This window comes from Cydia splendana, chromosome 12 (genome assembly GCF_910591565.1).
Source record: "Cydia splendana chromosome 12, ilCydSple1.2, whole genome shotgun sequence".
Lineage (NCBI taxonomy): Eukaryota > Metazoa > Arthropoda > Insecta > Lepidoptera > Tortricidae > Cydia > Cydia splendana.
The window spans coordinates 7,197,632-7,214,915 of NC_085971.1; the positions used below are offsets into that span (position 1 = coordinate 7,197,632).

General features: G+C 35.7%; 1 long non-coding RNA gene and 1 pseudogene across 1 annotated transcript in view; one reads left to right on the forward strand and one right to left on the reverse strand.

Moving 5' to 3' along the window:
* Positions 1 to 17,284, reverse strand: part of LOC134795393 (uncharacterized) — a 548,375-nt gene that overhangs the window by 261,309 nt on the left and 269,782 nt on the right. The gene's annotated exons all lie outside the window — the stretch shown is intronic.
* LOC134795372 (multiple C2 and transmembrane domain-containing protein-like) lies at positions 4,163 to 17,174 on the forward strand (annotated as a pseudogene).

The window sequence follows — 17,284 nt, forward strand, 5'->3', positions numbered from 1 at the left end:
ATTACCTGAACAGGTAGTTTATTGTACATTTTAGGATACAGAATTATTCATTAAAATAATCGAAAACAAAAATTCACAACTAGCTAGCTAATGTACTTACCTAATACGACTGTAAAAATGGGAAAAATCAATCAAGACAAATTGAATATAATATGAGATGCTAAATTTCTCAAACCGTATTTAGACCCTGTCAGCAACTGCTTCAATTATGTTTATTAACTTACCTAGTTAGTCAGTTAGCTAACTATTTGATATTTTCACTGTGGCACTGAAAGTAGTTCGTCTGAAGCGACCCCGGGTTATCCGCCGATATGCCCAGCTATCTGCACTCGTTCATCCAATTCGTAATAAAAGTGGATGGTCGTCATAAATTTCGGCGACGTCCCTACTACCGTCGTAAGAAGGACTGCACGGTCATCCTCTGCAGCAATCAAATCGAGATCAGAGCCGCGTGAGAAGAATTTTTATGTAAACCCTGCAAAGCCTTTGGGATATAAAATGCGAATCACCCTAAAATTGGTATTGGGTTATCTTGATTGATAACATAGATCTAGACATTGGTTAATATAAGGTTGCTTATGGTAGAGTCCAAGTTATATGGAATTACGTTATTTTGCTACCTAATGCTCTTATTCTAGCGGTCACAATATGTGCAAAATGGAGCAAAAATGCATATCCATACCAAGACAAAACTGAACAAACTTTAAACAGTGGTAAAGAACGGTGAACGAACGAACGAATAATCGGAATAATTCACTTCCTTTGTCACCAACGATTTTAATTTTGCAGGGATGCGCAGTGTAAAATGAAGTACTTTACCTAAGTAGATGTTAATGTTTTCAGGCTTAAATACCTACCATATAAAACATTTTACATGCCGAAGCATTTTTTATTTTATTTTAACGCTTACTAACTGAAAAAGAAATGTCACCACCCTTTAGGATCTAATAATAACTACTATAACCTCTACTCGCCCCTACGTCAAACTTTGCCAAGCAAAATGAAATTTTATTTTATCAACACAAAGTTCAAATTAGAATGGAACAGGAGACAGGTATGTGGGCGGCTAGAGGTTAAGACCAAAATGGGAATGTGTAAATCATTAGTAATCAAATCGTGTAATGTTGTTTCGATTTTACTATTTTTTACTCACCCAGTTGACATATGTATAACTAACACAAACAGTTTTATAGCAAAATAGTATGATTTACGTGTAACAAATAAACTTATTCCACATAAATTAAGTAACAGCTGACGACAATATTAATCTGTACACTAATTGTTGCGGAAGTTGTGACCAAAAGCATAAATTAACTGTTGAAGTTTCAAAACTACTGACATTTTTTAAAGTCCATGAAAGTTCAGAGTTTGTGGCAAGAGTTGGGTTTTGAATGGTAAAGCGCGAACTTTTTACTTCCGACCGGGAAAGTTTTTCCGGCAGTTCGAGGAAGCGATCGGATTTCAGCTGCTTGCAGGTGTTTAACCTTTTTATTTACTTTAACATACCTCAACACAGAATAGATCATAAAACAAAAGTTATCACAACTGTAGACATGTCAAGTTCCGGCGGTTCCGCGGCCGGCTCCCTGACACTATGTGAACCATCGCAATCATGATGTGTTTAGTCGTGTTTAGTTTTGTACTGCAAAACGTTGTACGATAGATACCTACATGTGCGATTAAGTAATTCGCAACTCGTGTCGACTCAAAACACTCCCTACGATCGTGTTTTAATTTACCGCCACTCGTTTCCAATTTCCTATGTTTCGCACTAGTATCTTAATGTACTAATAATGTTTATCAACGATCTCTTCTTTGACCAAAACATTAACTGCAGAATATAATATCTTTCATCATATAAGACGTAGGTGACTCTAAATGTGGTACTAAAATGCAGAGGTATTTTTCCAAATTTAGCAAAAAGTCGCAACGTTCACAAGGTTTTTCCCGTCTCAGAACATCATTTTAAAATTGCATATTAAAACCGTACATTACTCAAAACTGCAGCCACAAACTCATAATTTAGCGAGACGTGAAAAACTAGCGCGGCTCCTTTAGAAACGACGTCACAATATATCAACCAATCTCAACGGCAGCGGGATGCATTTGAATATTTCAGACTTTCTGATCAGTTTGGCTTGAGGAAAACATTTTTCAGAGGAATATGTTCGACAAATGGGCGCTATTGGATAATGCTTTGAGGTTATATCGTTGGAAAGTAAGAAAATACCGAATTGAATTGAATTCGTTTGAAATTGTTTACGTAGGTATTTGGTAATGTCGGAATCATCATACGACTAGGTGCAAGGTGTAGCTATTGATTTTACTTTGTGCAGCTGCTATTGTTATATTTTTTACTTTATTGACTGTTCATTCTTCATGTTATGTCATGTTCTATACATTTATTCTGTGCATTTAATATTTTGCGAGTGAAAATGTTATGAATAATGATATTTTTAGCAAATATGGAAACAGTTGTGATGTCGATGTTGAAGTTGATGTCAATACAACACTATTTTAAAAAGGCTGCATAAATATTTATGTACATAATTAAACATACAAAACCATCAATTATCCATAAACGCTGTTAAAATACGAGTACCTATATAAGGAAAACTACGTTGCGTACTTTTGAGATTGAATCCATCGTATAGAGTAATAAATACGTTTGCAACAATAATTATGTTTGTGGTGGTGGTGGTGTGATAGTTTAAAAGTTTTCTTTACTACCTTCGTATTTAAGGCTGGCGTCCACTAGACTCGCCGAGGCGAATCGAATCGAATCGCAATAATTCGCTTCCTATATTTTCTATGCAACTGCGTCCATTGACGAAGAGCCGCGGCGAGCCGATTCGAATGTACCGCGCGCATTGCTCGTCAGGCGAATTTCTGCGGCTACGCGTTTCGACTCGACTCGGCGCGCCTCAGTGGACGCGGGGTAGCGGATGAGTGATGACGGGTGGTTTCGTTTTTGAGTTTAGGTACTTTCGGATCTATGATCAAGATTCGACTTTAATGGACGCCAGCCTTTACACATTGTTAGTAAAATGGCTCTCAGAATAACAAAAGATAAGCCATGCCATAAATAAGGATATAACTTGGAATATCAACTAAAACAATTTATTTGATGAAAACAATTTAACGTAATAAGTACCAAGACCGAGGCAAGATCCACGAGGCAGGCTTCTTCAATTTGATGACAACGGAAATACATTACAAAACTTTTTAGCAGCCTGATAATGACAACCCTACCTACTACAAATATACAGCCAACAGGAAAACGCGAGCAATTTCAAGAGAGCCTAATTAGTTTTTTGTTTTGTAATTATCCTTTTATCTTCAATAGGCATATCTTGAATCAAAAGAGAAAAGAATTTGTATTTTATCGGCCAAAAAGGCCGAATTCTAAATTAACATTTGTGTAGGTAGGTACATAATTCCTGCCAAGCAGCTAATTAATATTCCCATGGTGATAGAAAAACTAACTCATCAATTTTTTTGTAGATCACTGGCGAGTGCATCAAGTAAGTATGAAATAAGGCGACGGATATTCATTTAAATTTCAGTCCAACAACATTCGCAAAATTATATATTTTTAAATTTTCCTAACGAGCTAACACTTTCAACTGAGGCCACCCTGAGGAACTATTTTGAAGATAGCAAGCCATCGCTTAGCAACCTCAAATTAAATGCATTCAAGATTTCTCTGCTTGCTCGCAGTGATATAATTGGAATCCGTCTTGAGTACAGTTTCATCGTTTGAATGAGATGGAATTATTAATGTTTATTAACTTTGAGCTAAGGCACCAAGTTATTAACTTGGTACGTATATTGCACTCTTAATAATAAAATTACTTTAAGCAGAATAAAATTGTTGTCAAGAAAATCTAAACTTATGATTCATATCTGCCTATTAATGTTATTTGTTATCGAAATAATTAAAAACTTACGATCCTACATAGCGGACCTACATTTCCGGCCGAAGTTATAATAACAAAATAAAATAAATGCTTACAAGTTTTCACAATAAGTAGGTACTTTTCATCAGTTAAAACTTTAGTCGAATGATGAAATCTTTTAAAAATAACTAAGTAAAGCTCATACTCTTTACCTACGATAAGATTATTCTATTGATCCGGCTTTTAATTTTCGCCAGTGTAGTGTTCAAATTTACACCCGGAAAGTAAATATCTAATAATCAATACGTCAAAGATTAGATTGCGGTACTGAACATCGCTTATCAGTAGGTATCGCAATGTCAGTCTATTGTTAGTTTAGCAGATGTCATGTTCATTATTAGTGCAAAATAAATAAAAAAACTCCTGTGATGGAATCCCATAAGAAAAATGAACCCACAAATACCTTAACAAAGAGACATTTCGCTTCTATAAATTCAAGAATACAAAACAAATATGAAGAAATGCAGAAAAGGCTGGAAAAATCGAAATCTGTTGATGCACTGACTGGTTTACATGATAATTTTGTTTTTGTACAAGCACATAAAGTTGATGAAAATTCAAAACAAAGAAGAGATGGAATCCTAGGTGAAGATAAAAAACCGCCTGATACTTTTAAAGTTATTGTTGAAGAAATTCCCGTAAGTGCTACTTTGCTTCAAGAAGTGAATGAAACATATGACGTTTCGTATTCTGAAACATTTAATGAGACAGAAAGAAACATCGATAAATTATTTGACGGGCAATACGAGTATAGCCTGACCACGAGTACAAGTCTGGAGTCGTAAGTAAATATAATAAATGAAATTATAATCACATTCATACTTTAAGTTAATTAAGTGTCTCAACTTATAATATGGATATTGAATATTTATAGCTTAAACACATTAAATAATGAGAGCACGGAGTACGAAGAGTCGCTACCGCCGCCATCGCCACCAGTGCACAAAACTACGATACGTGATAGAATAGGATCTCGAATAGCAGCTGTTAAGGAAAGGCGAAAAGATAAGAAGAGAGAGTCTCGAGAAAAAATGGAAAAGGTACTTAAGTTTAAATTTTATTGCATTAGTGTTATGTCCTCATTACTTAATGCCATTCCAATGGCACTTAAAATAACACTTTAAATTGTTTACACCAATTAGTTACCTGAATTGTCATTTAAGATTTTATTTACACCTTATGTTTAAATCGTGTTTTAAAAATAAACTAACTGCCTGATTCGAACATTAAAATTTTTCTAAATTCTTCAATCAAAAACGACACTTCTGGCACTGAAATATCCTATCCATATCGTATTTTCAACAAATTTTTGATGTATCTTAAGGTATCAGGCCGTATGTACGTAATATAAATATCCTTTTTAGTTGATTCTGAGTAACACAACCAGACAAGATATTACGAAAATCGTCAAGAAGACGAAAGTTGGCACGGTTACCATTGCCCTTATCGAGGCCACTGGGTTAGAAAGAGATACCACTGAAGAAAAGCCACGTATGTTATTTTGCCGTTTTCGGTAAGTGGTGCGTGAATTTATACGAAAACCAAAAGGATTGAAATAATTGATGATTTCCTAAGATTCATAATAATAATTGACACATTTGTTTGAGTTTATGTATATTTGCGGCTTTGTGGAAATTGTAATATGTTGAATGGCATTTATTATACATATAAACAATCTCAGATATCATAAATTAACGGTTCATATTTGTTTTCTTCTAGGTTAGGATCAGAAAAATATAAATCTAAACCAATAAAAAGCCAAGTGTCGTCTGTCAAATGGCAAGAATTATTCAACATTAATTTATTCGAGGAAAATATGCTGGAAATCTCATTATGGGACAAAGAGATATTTCTCGGAGGGTAACTTGTTTTGCAAACAAATAATATTTTAGAAGAGAAAATATTTATGATGCTATACGTCAGAAATGATTGTGACGAATAACAGGAAGTGTGGAATTGTAATTTTTCAGGAGCAACATAGATCTGTCAGAAACGGAGAGGGAAAAGACCCACAAAATGCGTTTGGATTTGAAGGGGTCTGCCTCAAACGTCCAATTATTCATCTTGCTCACTATCAGCGGGGTGACTCCAGAGAATATCGCTTTAGACATGGAGGAATATTTTAGGCAAAGGAAACTAAAACAGCGTAAACGTGTAAATACCTAACAGATTTTTAGTATTATACCTATTTGACAATGTGAAAAAAACATGTTGGTTCTAAATTTGAGACACATTTGTCATGTTGTCATTTGTACCTACCAATAGTATGTTGTGTAGGTAAGAGAAGCCACGTACTTTTCCCAAACATAGAATTTTTGTAGTTTACCTACTTATTCCAAACACAGTTTAAAAATAAAAAAAACTGTACCTTGTTTGGATTTTAGGACCTATTAGTATTAAGTAGACTTTGGAATTGTCTTTCTTCTCAGTAATTGAAAGAATAATTGCGTGTAGGAATTTTAGGTAGGTAAAAACATTTCTTACTACAAACTGAAAATTTCTAGTAGAAACACTTGGCGATTAGCGCGTTATTTAACTAATATAGATACAAATTAGAAACAACAACTGTTGAGAATCAGATCTAATATTAATAAAATTAAACACTAAGCTTTAAAATCTGTAAAATTTTCAGGCCTGGTTTCGACTAAGAGATGACTATGCCGACGTGGGATGCTTATCCGTTTTCGTGTACGGAGGAAAGGGGTTATCCGCAAACGATTGCTACTGTGTTTTACAACTGAACAATGACAGATTGCAGACACCTACTGAATTCAAGACCAATGATCCTAATTGGATGAAAATATTTACATTGTCTGTATAGTTCATGGCTTTCTACTTTTCAAGTAATTTTCTATAACTGTCAAGAACTCTTTTAAGGCCGGTAACTTAGTCGTTGCGTCGTTGGAAAAGAGTTTTAAAATATTATTTTGGAAAATACCACCAACAGAGTCGTCGGCCTATTTAATTTCCAAAATTCTAAAGCCAAATTGTATACATATTATACAGGGTGGAACATTTCTAGGGACTGAGCTGAAAGGATAGTGTTATCTAAGTGATCTACAATCAAATTATATAATGGTAAAGCTGGATTAAAAAGTAAAATAAAATTATTAAAATGAAATATTTTTATATCAGTGACAACCCTACAAAGTTATTTACATTTTAAATTGACACATGTCATGTCATTAATAGGATTATCTTGCTAGGGTTGAAACATACAGATTTTTGCACTAATGTTTAAAAAACTGTATCTCAAAAACGGTTAGAAATATTAACGTGATTATTATTAATGAAAAATAAAGTACGTAGCCTAAACAATTCCCCGTTAGCATAAAAGTCCTTCGTTCTGTTCCACTCGATATATACTCATCAATTGAAATTTAAATGACAGTCGATTAACAAATTTTAGCACAGTAACGGACATTACATCAATCCTAGAAGTCACTATTTTTGAAGAAAAGAAGTCTGAAATAGTTGGAAAGATCTCAATACCCCTCCTAAGAATAAATAATGGAGAAAAAAAATGGTATGCCCTTAAGGATAGCACACAAAAGGAAAGAGCTAAAGGATCCAATCCAAGAATACTTTTGGAAATGAAACTGACGTGGAACCTTGTGAGTATTAGGTATCACATAAATATTGTTTACTAATAGTTTGGCGAACTTTTATTCGGCAAATTAATGAGGCATTCCAACGTTCGGCATATATGCATCATTCTCAGATGATTATTTGGCAATACTTACCAAAAGCTAAATTTACCGATACTAATTGATAATTCGTGCCAAATGATACGTTATCCAGCTGGATAACGCAGTTGCAGCTGCAGTTGCAGCTGCAACTGCAGCTGCAATGTGATTTTTTTTAATTGGTTGGCCAATGAAACATTTGATTTTGCTGGAAAAGAGTTTCGACAAAATGGCACGAAATATACAAACGTGTTATTATATGTATATCGATCATACGTTTTCGTAATTGGGTATTGAATAATTAGGGCGAGCGAAGCGAGCCCTATCACTATTCGACAAACTATGCATTCTTGTGGTACACTTTACGGAAAAACTACTGCACTGTTAGGTTTGAGATTTAACATAGTAATTTAAATTCATGTCTAGATGTGTTATCAAACATAAAAATATCATTTTATAAACCTAAAAAAATAAAATAAAGTAATAACACTTTGTATTACTACTAGCGCCATCTGTTGGCAAAATAATGAATTAACATTCGGGCTAATATTAATTATTTATTTCTCAACAGATGGCGTTAGTAATAAATAAATATTGGACATTCTTATACAAATTGACTAAGCCCCACAGTAAGCTCAAGAAGGCTTGTGTTGTGGGTACTCGGACAACGATACAGGTTATGTGGTGTATTCAGTTTCAATACTGTCCATGGCGCTTACGCCATTAACAACGATGAATACAAAAGTGGGTTAAAATTTTGCATTCAGACTCACCTCGCTTCGCTTGGTTTGATTCCCAATGTAGCAATTAAGTTTCTGTGAATACCTACTAAAACTTGAATCAGAAAATAAATCTTGCTGTATATTCACTGCGGAGTCTGCGGAGGTCAATTTACTCGTATGTGTTGTGACGCTGATGAACTGATCAGCATGTTGTGTTAGAAATAGAAATAGTATTTTCAATAGTATAGATCACGAACAATGGTGGGTGTGAGGACGACACCCGCAGGAGATGTGCTATCACAAGATCTGCCGTTGACAAGCTGAACAGAGTCTGGTGCAACCGCAACATCACTAAATCCACGAAAGTGCGCCTGATGAGAAGCTTAGTCTTCCCAATATTTCTTTATGACGCAGAAACGTGGACGGTGCGTCTGAAAGATCGACGCAAAATTGACGCACTCGAAATGTGGTGCTGGCGGAGACTACTGCGAATTCCTTGGACTGCATTTCGGACCAATGTTTCGATCTTGGAATAACTCAAAGTGAAGGAGAGATTATCGTCGACTGTTCAAATACGAATCCTCAAATACTTCGGGCACGTTACACGAAACCATAACTCCATGGAACGTCTCGTTGTCCAAGGACGAGTGGAAGGCAAGCGATCACGAGGTCGGTCACCTACGGGCTGGACAGACCTGATAAAATCTGCGACACAAACCACCATTGTCCAATGTTCCCGTAACGCTGAACACCGTGGCAAGTGGAGGCGCATTGCGAGGGCTGCGTTATCCACATTAGATACGTCTCGTCATACAACCACGACCACTCTGTCAAGAGTGAACGACTGAGGAGAAGTATTTTCAGCTCGAGAAACAGTTTTACAGTAAGACGATTTTGGGGTGGAGGGGGGTCGAGTATCTTATTTTTTCTTACAAGAGGAGGGGAGGGGGTTTTCATAGTTCTTACAAAGATCTCACAAAGATGTTTTTTTTTAAATATCTATGAAATTGTGACGTTTATAATATTAATGATACTTCCACACTCTAGGCCTGCGGTCGGCAACCTGCGGCCCGCGGGCCGCATGCGGCTCGCGAAACTGTCACTTGCGGCCCGAGAGGCGCCTTGGCTATTTTGTATGTATTAGTGACAAACGACAATGACTCATAAAGTCATAAATATTAACAAAGTACGGCCCGCGTCACCTCCGTTAACTACTATTGGCCCTTGGCTGCTAAAAGGTTGCCGGCCGCTGCTCTAGGCTATCAAACACAGTGCAGAGTTAGCTTAAAACGAGCTCAGAAAGTATCTTTGTACAGGTATAAATAAACATTGATAATTTTTTTTTTTAATAATACACTAAAACAAACCAAACGTGTACTTACTCATTTTTTCCTTTAGATTTTTACGTAATACGAGTATATGGTAATACAGGGTCAGCCTATTCTTATTATTTCTTACATAGGGGATGGAGGGGGTAAATTGTCTTACGTAATTAATGAATGGCGCCTTTAGTGTTACTATTGCTTGGAACTGCTAAAATTATAAATAAAGATAAGTATATTAATACAAACTTCAGTGACTTAGGGCCGATACACGACTGCAACTTGTATGAGAACTACACGCCAATTGCAACGTCAGCGTGCAGTTCAACAAAATAACCCAAAACCCTGACAGTGGAACTCAGGTTTGGTACAACAAAGGCACATTATGTTTTGGTCATCCGACTCATCTTGATGAGCACTTAGGAGAGTAGTACCCAAGATAGAGCTGATGCTGAAACCTGGCAGTACCTAGTGGAGCTCGGATTTGGTGCAACATATATAGACACGCGCTGTTTTGGATATCCGACTCGTCATGTGATCACTGGGTAGACCAGTACCCAAGATAGCTGATGCTGAACCCTGACAGTACCTAAGTGGAGCTCGCGTTTTATACAACATAGGCACACGCTGTTTAGATCATCCAACTGGTATTCATGAGCACTTAGGAGTGTAGTACCCAAGATAAAGCTAATGCTGAACCCTGGCTGTACTTATTGGAACTCAGGTTTGGTGCAACATAGGCACACGCTGTTTTGGTCATCTGACACGTCTTAATGAGCACTTATAATAGCAGTACCCAAGATAGAGCTGATGCTGAACCCTGGCTGTAGGTACCTAGTGGAACTGGGTGTGTGTTTATGTGCGGAGCAGCGTGATTACCGCCAGTAGGTGTCCAGACGGGATAGATTTTCGCTCAATTTTGTGGAATGGACGCAAAAATAAATTCAAGAACATTGGCTCGCTGACCCAACATTATGTAGGATAGCCAGTTGGCTTCCTTACAAAAAGTACTGGACGACCGTGTAGGATGTAATAAGCGCTTATGAAATTGTATATTACGTGTGGATGATATTGGCAATTTGATTTTGTCGTTTGGACACGTTTTTAATGGACAAAGTAAAAGCTGTAACAGACAGGCGTACCGGACAGCAACCGGGGTCCGGTTCGTATATTTCTTTCTTGCTCTCACTTATAGCTGCGTTCTTAACGGACTTATTACGTACCCATTCGATCGAACATGAAATAAGCCTCGCATTGGATCAAAGTCCCGGCCCGGTACGTTTAGGTAGAAAAACTCCGCGAGCCCTTACAAAGCTCTGCTTTTTGCTAGTATAAATAATTCATAATTATTATCTATGTTTCAGCCGAGAGCATCTCTTCGGGTCATCAATCCAAAAGAAGAAAAGTATCTGGATCCAGTAGATAAATTAGACAGGCACATTTTCGCACGAAATCTTTCGCGAGCTAAAGCAGTAGGCGCGTGGATAGTGGATGCATTCAAAGTAGTAAAGTAAGATAATGTTTACTTTGTTATTTACTGGAAGAGTCTCTCATAAAAGTTTATACAAAATAAACTTTCAGAGGACCAATTAGAGATAAACCATTTTTTAAACTGCCAGCAACACTCCAAGCATATGTATGCTTACTTCTAAAGTAGTAATCTTATCGACTCACGCACACAAGCGCATTACAAGTCGATTCATTTGCCGTATTTGTTTGCTTGCGTGTACACTATTCTATCCTCCTAAGTCCTAGAATCTTTAGTTTTTGTTTTTGAGTAAAAGTTAAATTTTGTAATAAGGCCTTTATAAAGGCTTCTAGGACTCAGGAGGCTATACATGATTACTAACGTTACTATAATTTCAGAACCTGTTTCGAGTGGGAATCTAGGAAGTGGAACATGATCGCGCTGCTGGTGTGGATGGTGATGTGTTCCATCTTCAGGGTGTGGATGCTGCCGCTGTTGTTCCTGTTGCCGTTCATTTGGTATCGCCCTGATAACTATTTCTTGTTCTCTTGTAAGTTTTCATTTTGATTCTTCTTCGTTTGAGGTTTAGAAAAAGGAAAAGGGCATGCGCCTTGAAAAAAACAGGAAGTGGATATTTCTTAGATGTTAAATAGTTCTATTTGCCTATAGACGTCGGATGTCAACCCCTTTTTGTCATTGTCAGAATTCCCAGAATTTTCATTACGAAATTAGTGGCGTGAAATAAATTCGTGATATTAGTTTTACCAACAGTTTCACGTGTAATTTAATGTTTTCGTAATGCATGCATTTATTTCATGAAAGCAAATCAATTTGGTGTCCTGTGCGATTTTTGGGTGAAATTAGTGTCATGCAACTAATTTCGTAGTGTACCTAAATGCGACGTGAAAACTAGTGTCGCGAACTTTCGCGACACTTGCCTGCGCTGTGCGGACGTGTAGCTTCGATGCTGCAGGGCCACGGTCACTGCGATGGTGTGAATTTCACGGCACTAATTATTTCACGAAATTACTTTCGCACGAAACTACTTTCGTGAAACTGATTTCAACATGCATGACACTAATGTCGTAATGTAAATCCCGCTTCCATGATGGCGCAGGGCCCTTTATACATTCTCATTTTAAATTCTTATCATGCTGTTCTTGCTTTAAGTAAGTAAAATTTGAATAAAAATGTATTAATATTGTTGTGCTACTATTTATTATTGTGATGTTTGGTAACGTTCTCTATTCTTAGGTCCCTGCACTACCTGTTGACTTTTGATATTATTTCTTCATTTCCCGCTACCCAAAGGCTGTCTGGAAGAGGCCGCTTTTTAGCGATAAGACCGCATATTTGGCACGTTATAGTTTTCTTGTAAATGTTCATTGTAATTTCACATGATAAATGAGTTAATGGAGCAATAAAGAATATATACTTAATGATGAAAAATCAAATTAGTACTCTACCTATAATTGCATTGCATATTTGAGAAAATTATGGCATGCATTATAGGTGCTTCATAATTCATAAAGCACGATCAAAATCAAACGTAATTTAGGCGAAATATCACAGTGCCATATTTTGGCGAAATAGTTTATTATTCTAATTTCAACAATAAGCACTTCAAATGAATCTCCCTTGTTTATTACCTCACTAAATAAACCAATAAAGCCCGCGCTTTACGAAGCGTTGCAAATTTTCAATGATTAGTTGAAATTATTCATTCAGCTATTCCCATCTACTTTCTATCTCAAACTCCTAACAGCGCTATTCTCTTAATGCAAAATCGACCTTGCTTAGCGTATAACAAAGATCAAATTGAAATAAAAGATTTAGATATGTCTGAGGTTTAGTAAATTATCGATTTATTTTCCGCAAATGGCCCATTTTGATAAATTCACCCGCCACGGAAATGACATCTGCTGTCTAACGTCTAAACTATACAATATATCTTTTCAATTGTAAATTAATTTGTATTTATGGTGATTGGATTTTTAACATAAAATAATTTAGAAATTAATTAATAGTCTTTTTAAAATCTATAATAGCTTTTTATGCAGAAAATTAAATTTAAATTATAGATAATTATTATAGATTAAAAAAAAAGATTATAAAAAAGACTATCAAATCATTTTATTGGCTCAATTTTTTTAAGGCTCTATCAACTCGCTGTCAAAAATGTTCACCAATCATCATCATCAGTTACTTATTAGATTTTTTAACTTGTCATCAAACAATAGACTTCAACGACAAACCGCGAGATATTTTATAAAAGTTTAGTAAAACATGACTTTTTTTATGTAATTTTTCCGTCTATTATTAAGCACATAACACATACTTTGGACGCATACAACTCCACCGGTACCAACGGCGCGGTGCACGGTGTTGTATTCCAAGATTAAATTTATCATTTCTAGAAATTGAAAATACATATATTTTTTCTGTAACTTCAGGGAGGAGGTATTTTAAGGAAGACAGTATAGCAACAACCATAGATGACCAAACTAAAAACGAAAAGGTTAGTTTTAAGGTTAATTACGGGATACTGAAGACAAACGCATTTATATATTTTTTTGTATGGTATGTGCATCAATAAAATTAAGATGTGCTGTTTCGTCCCGTAGCAGAGGTATAGAAAGGGGTATAAAATGACAAATTTATATTGGATTGATAACTATAACGAGGCGTCTACGGGAGAGGGGCTGCGACCCCCGCTTTGGTTCGTACTTACCTGGTTCAACAGATCTCAATTGCAGTGCAGCGAGGGAACGCTGGTGGCATTATGGGATTTATGGGGACTTTTGAGCCGGGTACGAAGCAGGGTGGAGGCGCATATTAGACGATTAGTTTATTAGTAGTTTTAAATATTATGTTATTTATTAAATATTCATGTTTATTTTTATAATATACTTACACTAAAATTGATAGCGACGTCAATGATTATACAATGAACTAATAAATACGAGCAAATACTGTTTGCTTGTTGTATGTCGTCTATCTCATCAACCCGAGAGCGTAAATTGGACAAAAAGTAAATTGGGAGTAAAAGCAAAGCAAGCACAGTCATCATATCATATCATATGTCGAAGTATCATATCATACCTTGCTCTACAATGTTGCATCTAGGTACCTAGTACCTACATGTTTTTTTAACACTACACCCACTTTAATTATATTATTTGTTTTACAGGAAGAAAAGACATCTTTAAGGCAAAAAATTAACTCTTTGCAAGAAATGGTACAGTCAGTTTCAGAATAGCATTGGCAAGCTAGCTAGTTACGGCGAAAGCGTAAAAAAGTAAGGACCAAATATAAAATATTAAAAAAAACTACAGTATGAATATGTTCATTTTCAATTTTGAAACAGCATAAGGAATGACTCACGCATGACCGGTCCGTGCCCGGGCCGCGGCGTGATGATCACGTGGTGAAAACGAAGCTCCGGAAGCTCAGGCCCGGCCCCGGCCAGGTGTAGCGTGAGTCATCCTTAAACATTTTTGGTAGCCACTATATTGTCTCCACTTAAAAATAAATATGTATTTGTTAAATTTATTTTTATTAAGTATAGCAAGTAACTTTTCATATGCTTTGTTTCAGCTTGTACAACTTTACCGTGCCTTTCCTGAGTTTTCTAACCATCACCATAATTTTGATAATAACTTTGGTGATGTTCCTCATTCCAGTCAAATATATCTTCATGCTGTGGGGTAAGTCCAAACAATTTTTACAAGTTTTTCGTAATTCCTCTAATCGGCCGTACTGACCCCACCTAACATAAGTTGACAGTACCTACAAAAATCAACTCCTCCTCCTTGCATCGGTTTCCTCATCACTGAGGGTCGTGGCTACTTCTGGGGAACAGCTTCCCAAAAAAAAGAAAAAAAAGAAGAACGAAGGGAAAAGATGATTTCCGTGATGAAAAACTATCTCTAGTCATTCTCCTCTCAAACTATCTAATATCTCCATCCCTGCCAAATTTCATTTCAATCGTTTCAACGGTTTAAGCGTGAAGGGGTTATTAGGAACAGAGGTAACTGTGAATTTATAATATTAGTAGGGATATTTATACTAATTTTAATAAACGATGAGTTTTTGTCAACACTGCGTACAATTAAATACATAATATCTCCTATTTTGAAATATGGGAAGTTAACAAAATGAAAGATTGACTAAATACAATGAATTAAGCCTGTATTAGTCACAATCACAACCAGTTAATCCGACCTGATTAATTTGTTATCATTCTGTTGCACTTTTATCAATTTTACTTCGCATTAACTTTTCAAATTCCCCCTTTGCGTGTAACTTTTTTGGAATTGTGAAGCTTCGCAGTACAGACACAGAACTTGATTTCTAATACATAACAGAAACTAATACTTATAGCTACAATTTCAACGTTTTTACTCAATATAATCCACGGTTTTACAGAAGGTCACAGGTGAGATGGCGCTACTTTCTTAAAAAAAATTTTTTTTTGAGGTGTTAAAATCTCAAGGCAGAAAAAATTTAAAAGAAGAAGGCAAATAAATCGCTCAGAATTTGTTTTTGTTTTTTATCAATAATGCAAATATGTATCATGATTTGCGAATTTATCTAAAAATAACAATAAAAAAAAAACAATAGGTACCTTTATCGAACATTTGGGTTCCAGTTGGAAACATTATTAACGGTGGGTTTTTAACCTCATTCAATTTGAATGTTCACTTTTCAGGCATCCACAAGTTTACAAGAAAAATCCTCCGTCCGAATAGAATACCTAATAATGAAATACTGGACTTACTATCTAGGGTACCTGACGACGAGACTTTGGTAAGGAATATTTAATTAAATATGACTAGTAGGTAACACAGATATAATATATTATATCTGTGATATATGTCACAAGTTTACAAGAAAAGTCCTCCGTCCGAATAGAATACCTAATAATGAAATACTGGACTTACTATCTAGTATCTGGGCGTTTTCAGAAATAAATATTGAAAACCTTATTCTTTCACATCTGGACGTTCTTGGGCTCATTCTACTCAGAATCGACAGCATTCTCCATCCCACCATTAAAAAAAGATATCCCAAAATGTCCATTCCATTACGCCACGTTTTAGTATGAAAATTTTTTTCACTTGTATGTGCGTGACGTAGTGGAATGTACCTACAATTTTCATACAAATTTTTGGGACATTTTATTTTATCATCAGAATTGAATATGCTTGTGATTCTGAGTTGAAAGAACCCAAAAACACCGGGATCTGTGAGAATCGGGTTTTCGATATTTATTTCTGAAAACGCCCATCTAGGGTACCTGACGACGAGACTTTGGTAAGGAATATTTAATTAAATATGACTAGCAAGCTGTGCTCGCAGCGCTGTGTTCATACAGCGATTGATAATAAATTTCTTAAGAGCCAACGGGAGTGGTCATTTCTCCATACAAACGTACTCCTCGTTTTCCTCCGTGGTTTTTGAAGCTAGAGCAATGATTTTTTCAACACAGGTTAATATTGTCAATATCTATGTCGAACCGTTTTGCTTTTTTTGATATTTTTGTTTTTTAAGGCGCTAGAGCCCTTCAAAAATGCCCAAAATGGCCTAATTGACTATGCCGCAATGAGAGGCGTGGCATTCAAAACTGATATCAATTAGCCAAAAAAGCAAAACGGTCCGACACAGATAATTTCATAATCATTTAAATTTCCAAATTTGGTTACGATTGGTTAATTTTGGAGGAGGAAACAGAGGAGTACGAAACCTCGATTTTTGAGATTTTTACGCAGGATTTTTCGCCTTGTCCTTATCGCACTACTTTTAGGTGCCGCTTCCGTTAGCGAGACGGGTATATTTACCTAAAATATTTAAAACTCAGCTCCTGTTTCGTCTTAATAGAAGTAGTTAAAGTTTAAAAAATAGTTTTAATATCCATGTCTGTAACTAATTTATTTTGTTTTGTTTTACAGCTGAACTGTCAAGAATTACCGTTAGAAGAAACAACAGAAGATGACGTCCATTGATAAATGATAACTCTGATCTGATCTGTTTTTTTTATGTTTTAATATTTACCTATACAAATGCATCAGTTTTAAATGTGAGTAAATACTTCAATAATTATAAACGAGCTTTGAAAAATCTGTGA